The sequence below is a fragment of the Nicotiana tabacum genome, chromosome 3, assembly GCF_000715075.1.
Source record: "Nicotiana tabacum cultivar K326 chromosome 3, ASM71507v2, whole genome shotgun sequence".
In the NCBI taxonomy this organism is placed as follows: domain Eukaryota; kingdom Viridiplantae; phylum Streptophyta; class Magnoliopsida; order Solanales; family Solanaceae; genus Nicotiana; species Nicotiana tabacum.
In genome coordinates, this window is record NC_134082.1 from 87,181,982 (window position 1) to 87,188,300 (window position 6,319).

At 38.1% G+C, this 6,319-nt stretch overlaps 1 long non-coding RNA gene across 1 annotated transcript; it reads left to right on the top strand.

Annotated features, from left to right (window-relative positions):
- Window positions 1–1,350: 1,350 nt before the first annotated feature.
- On the top strand, window positions 1,351–5,100 carry LOC142179462 (uncharacterized). The gene is made up of 2 exons (XR_012707637.1): window positions 1,351–2,097; window positions 4,809–5,100. It is a non-coding gene; the product is annotated as an uncharacterized LOC142179462 (long non-coding RNA).
- Window positions 5,101–6,319: the final 1,219 nt, after the last annotated feature.

The following is a 6,319-nucleotide window of genomic DNA, read 5'->3' on the forward strand; positions in this document are numbered from 1 at the left end:
TATTTTGTGGAAATCAAGCGACCACCTGAAGAACAAGGGAATACATTCCAAGTTCAGCAATCAGGCGCCCACCTGGAGAACAAGGGAGTACTATTCAAGTTTTAAGTTTTCAAGTTCTTACTGATATTTGGTAACATGCCAAACCAGGGCAGAAGTTTTCTTTGTTTTTGTCTATTTTGTGGAAATCAAGCGCCCACCTGGAGAATAAGGGAATACATTTCAAGGTCAGCAGTCAGGCGACTACCTGGAGAACAAGGGAATACATTCAAGTTTCAGCGAGCAGGCGTCCACTTGGAGAAAGGGAGGACATTTCAGATTACAATTCAAGGCGGCAACAAGGGGATTCCACCAGGAGAATACAAGTCAACAAGAACCACAAGAGCAAGTTTGAAGATATAGATAGGATTGTGTAATGCATAGATCATAGTTTAATCTAGCTTCTTTTTATTTTATCATGGTGTAATAAGGGGTTCTGTAAGCAGTAGCAGCAGCAACAGCAACAGTGAAATCACAGCTTCATGGTAGTCCCAACTACCAAAACTTTCCGAACTACACTGACCTGATTCCTTTATAGCCAAGAATATGTAGGCAACCTCGGAAGCAGGGTGCGGTCACATCTTTCAAAAATGCTTCCCACGGAGTATTCAAGCGGGCAAAAATTACTCGTATCTGCTCACTTTATCTTTGCACGAAAACTCTTCGTGTTTCCGAGCAAAGAGGGGCAGTTGTGAGCACGTAATTTTTGTCTTATATGAATTGCACCCACAAAAACTAAGAAAATAATTTTCCCATGTTTTGAAATCTTATAGATTTTTCGTAGGATTTTTGTTATTTGTTTGCATTTTTCTGTGCATGTTTATTTTATTAAAATCATGAAAAATACAAAATATCATGTAGTGCATTTAGGGTTTATCTTTACATTTTTTGGATCAATTAGTTAATTAGTTGCTTTATTAAAAAATGAAAATCAAAAAATTAGCTTACTTTTGCATTTTTAGCCTTTAATTTTTAAAATTGTAATTTCCCTCCTAATTTAGGAATAATTAATTTTCATAAATATTTTAGTAGTGGATTAGCTTAGTTTCTTTTTAAATTAATTATTTTTAGGAGTTTTTAATTTAAGTTTTAATTAATTAAGAAGGAAAAGAAAAATGGAAAAAAGAGAAAAGAATTCGAATTTGAAAAAAAAGGTTGCCCAAATTGGGCTGGGATTAATCCAATCCCCTTCCCAGCCCAAACGCCCTCTCCAGCCCAAACGCATTTACCCGCCCCAACCCGCCTGCTAATTCGACCCGTCCCAAATTATAACACAAAATACCCACAACCTTAATCTCACAAGATTCAGAGACGCAGCCACTATTCTTCTTCTCCAAACAACCGAATCCACTCCCAAAAATTGCCAAAAGTCAGGCGAGTGAGCCCCAATCTCACAGCCACGCGTTCTCTCCTTCTCTCCTCTCGCCATTTCTAACCATTTCTGACAGATTCCCTCTCCCTCATATGCTCTTTCTGATTATCTTTGGATTTTTGCCCTCCAGATGGGAATAAGGAAAAACGGGGAGCGTTAGATTGAATTCAAGTCAATCTACTCCCTCCATTTGTCCCTTTTTCCATCAGAAAGGGGTAAAAATCGGATTGGGAGGGGGATTTTTTTTGGTTTTAGAGGTTTCTTAGGGATAAAGGGAGAAGGTTCGAGAAGCCTGAGGCACTATATAAGGAGATGATATTTTCAGAAGAAAGGGAGATTTTTTGGGAGATTAGAGAGAATTTTTGAGAGAAAGTTCGATAAATATTAAGGTTTTACCTAATCTTTTTTTAGATTCTTTTTCAGTCCAGAAAATGCAAAAAAAAAATGATTATGTTTCATTTTTGATTAATTGTTGACGTGAGATTTTAGGTTGGTTTAAGTGATAATTACAAAAAAAACCGTTTTCTTCATTTTTGATTTCGGTTCTGGTGGTCAAAATCATGGGAGTTGTTTGAGGTGCTCAAGTTCGAGTTTCGTCGTCGAGTTCATTTTGATTGAAGCTGTGGTTTCTCTCTTATCTGTTGGTGTAACTGCTGAAATCTCTTTATTGTTCGGATTTGTTTCTTCAGGTTCATCCCCTCCCTTCTTCTATTTACTTGTTGTTTATGGTGAATAGAAACCTTGAAAAAGGCATTTAAAGTGAGGTTATTGTTACACTTAGTCGCTTAACTTGATGGGCCAGTTCATGAGATTTTTAAGATAATGAAAAATCAGTTTTAACTTGTTCTTGTCATAGTGTGATTCATTTTAATTTTTTTTAATTCGTTGTGCTTTGGTTTAAATTCCAGTTTTCATGCCATTTAATTCGATTATGAGTGCTTGTGATTGAATCGTTGCTCTGTTGAATGGTTTCATGTTGGGTTCGTTTTCTACTCCCTTCTGTGGGTAGACTGTATATTTAATCTCACTAATAGGTTTATTTCCTCGTTTATTTGAATCATTTCTCTTAAGTAATCAAGTAGTATGGGAGAATTAAATTAGGAATGATGATTTCTCCAAAAGTCAACATCTCTTTTTGGTGTTTCCTATTGTATGAGTAGCTTTGTATAAATAAGAACAGGTAGCTCATGTGATGAGAGTAACCATCATAATGAGCTGAATTTAGCGTGGTCATTACCTGGGGAACTAAATGTTGGGATTTCAAATTGTAAAGTGTCGGTGTCAGGCAGGGAACTATGTGATCGGTAATTTTGATATGGACATTATATAAGTTCTGGCATTGGGGAGTAAAATTATATGTGGTATGGGTTTGGTATGGTATTGAGGAGCTGAGTCATATAATGTTTGGTTTTGAGGGACTGCATTCACGTTAGCTACATTTTCCATTTGTTGACCGGCTAAGGTTTTGAATCGAGGTCAAGAAATCTTCATCCAAAATTAAAATTCATAGATCGAAATCATTCGGTGGTCCTTTTGTTGTTGTTGGAAATACCATGTGTTTTTTGTTGAATTCAGAGACTTCTTCCCATATTTTAGCTTTGGCGTCATCCCCATTCCAAGTATAACGGGTTAGCAGTAGAAGAATTGAGCTTCCTCTTCTGATCAATATGATTCGACTGAATGATGCCAAAGATAAAGTCAAGGCCATCCATTCCATACGGTCATTAGAATCTGCCTACCAATTTGTCAAACCAAAACTGTAACTTATTTGAATTGGATGATTCTCTGCTAGCTTCTTGTGTTAAGCTTGAAATCCTTTCTTCTTATTATTGTTGACTTCATCCTTTATTGAATTTAAAGTATGGCATCAGTCTTTTGGTAGTTTTCGCATTCATTATCTTAGATTCGTGAAAGTTTGAGTGAGTGTTAATGTTTCTGGAGTTCATTTGTAAATCTACAGTTGTGATTGTGTACACGTTCGCGTGACATGATTACAATTCTAAAAATCAATTCGGAGTATGCGTTCGCACAACTTCGATTAAACTTTTTTTTTAATAATAAAGTTGTTTAAATAGGCCGCTAGATTAAATGTAGTTCTCTAGGCCGAGGTGTGCCACCCTTAATTGAATCCCTATGGCCCTCGTATTAATTTTACCACTTAGATATTTAAATGATGTTAGTAGTTTTCTTTTAGGCAAGTTTAATAGCCTACTAAAAACAACGAGAATGGGTCAAGGAAAGTTTTAGTTCGCATGTATGGTGAAGGAGTAGAGCGTTTCTTCAATAGGGATGAGGAGATTAGAACGTTTGAGTGCTTGTCAAAGAAAGGTCAATGACCTAAACTTCTCGGTCAGTTTCCAAATGGTAGAGTTGAGGAGTTCATTCATTCAAGGGTATGTGAAATTTCTGAATAGATTTACTTTGTTCATAAAGTCACCATTAGTGTTATATATGAAGCTTTTATCTATTGGACATATGTTGCTTTGTAAGTGTGTATTACTATAAAGTTGAAAGTATAGGTGTTAACATTAATGATTTCTTGGAGGTTTTGCCAAACAAAAAAGGAGTATGCGTCCGCGCAACTTCGGCCAAACCTTCTTAATAATAAAGCTTTATTAATCGTGGCTACATTCGCTTGACATGATTCTTGACGCGCCAAACAAAATGAGTACACGTACGCATGACTCGTTTAAGGTCAATTTCATATTAAAAGCGTAAAAGAGGCAAATGCACATAGGTTCTAAAAATGAGTAGCTAGACAATTTAATAAGCCAAGTATGATCAAAGCGACCGTGCTAGAACCACGGAACTCGGGAATGCCTAACAGCTTCTCCCGAGTTAAAGAATTCCTTATCCGGATTTCTGTGTTCGCAAACTGTAAATAGAGTCAACTTCCTCGATTCGGGATTTTAACCGGTAACTTGGGACACCATAAATTATCCCAAGTGGCGACTCTGAATTTTAAATAAAATAATCCCGTTTCGATTATCACTTAAATTGAAAAAAACTCCCTTATATACCCCTCTGCGGGGTAAAGAGGAGTGTGATATATATATATATATATATATATATATATATATATATATATATATATGGGAAAAGGTTACGACGTTATATACGCACCACCACCTGATCAGCTGGTATACGTTGATGATTTACCCACAGTGGCCGAGATGATATGATGGGATGCCCTCAAAGGCTTGATTGTGTTATGTACGTACAGACTTATGCATTACATGACATTTATATGCATGACATTATAAATATTTCATGATTTGCAGAGCTATCCAGACTTACAAGTTGAGTCCTTTACTCCATGTTTCTTCCATGTCCTTTATATACTGATTTACATGCCTTACATATGCAGTACATTATTCGTACTGACGTTCTTTTGTTGGAGGATGTTGCATTCATGCCTGCAGGTATAGATAATCGGTTTGACGAGCCCTCATGGTGGACAAGATTGGCATTCAGTGAAGAATCGGTAAGACTCCACCTCATTCGGAGTACATCCGAGTTTATAAGTCATCGTGTCAAAGTTTTTCTATAGACTTATGGGTAGGCCGATACCCTATCCTATTCTATGTCAAATAATCTTAGAGGCTTTGTAGATAGAGGTTCATTTGGTAAAGTATGTCAAAGGCCTTGACGGGCCCATATGTATTCATGTTTTAAGAAATATGATTCAGTGATACAGTGTTGCCCACTTATAATTATGCATTACGAGTTGTGTCCATGTTGGCCGATGATAGTTATAAAAAGGAATGAATTAGTTACAGAGTGGTTCGCTCGAGCTACTACAGCATTGGGTGCCAGTCACGCCTCCCTAGGTCTGGGGCGTGACACTAGTGTTGGTTTTGCCTATTGGTTCGAGGTCCTATACGGTGTATTGTGATGCATCGCACATTGGTCTCGGCGCGGTATTGATGCATGACAGTAGGGTGATTGCCTAGGCGTCTAGAAAACTGAAGGTGCACGAGAAGAACTATCATGTCCACGATCTCGAGTTAGCAGTTATTGTTCATGCCTTGAAGATCGAGTGGCACTATTTGTATGGTGTCGTTTGTGAGGTCCACACCGATCACTAGAATCTACAGCATCTGTTTAATCAAAAGGATCTTAATTTGCGACAGCGGAGGTGGTTGGAGTTGCTTAAGTATTATGATATCACCATTCTATATCACCTCGGGAAGGCCAATGTGGTGGCCGATGCCTTGAGTCGCAAGGCTGAAAGTTTGGGCAACTTAGCATATCTATCGGTAGCAGAGAGGCCTTTAGCCTTGGATGTTCAGGTCTTGGCCAACCAGTTTGTTAGATTGGATGTTTCCGAGCGGAGCCAAGTTTTGGCTTGTGTGGTTTCTTAGTTTTCTCTTTATGATCGTATCAGAGAGCGTCAGTATGATGACCTCCATCTGCTTGTCCTCAAGGACACGGTTCAATACGGTGAGGCCAAGAAGGTCACTATTGGAGAGGATGGTGTATTACAGATGCAGGGCAGGCTATGTGTTCCCAATTTAGATGGCTTGCGTGAGTTGATTCGCCAGGAGGCTCACATTTCACGACAATCCATTCATCTAGGTGCCGCAAATATGTATCAGGACTTGATGCATCACTATTAGTGGAGGCGAATAAAGAGTGGAGTATGTAGCTTGGTGCCTAATTTGTTACCAGGTGAAGTACGAGCATCAGCGGTCGGGTGTGATTCCGTATTCATTCTTTAACTATAGTCTTCTTTGCTTGTAATATCATTGTTTCATTTGTTATGTGTTGGTTTTCGTGATAATTATTGAGATAATTGTTTGGTTGTGGCACGAGGTTTCTTTCGTACGAATTGTTATTTTGGCACGAGGTTTCTGTCGTGCGAATTGTTACTATGGCACGAGGTTTCTATCGTTCGGATTGTTATTGTGG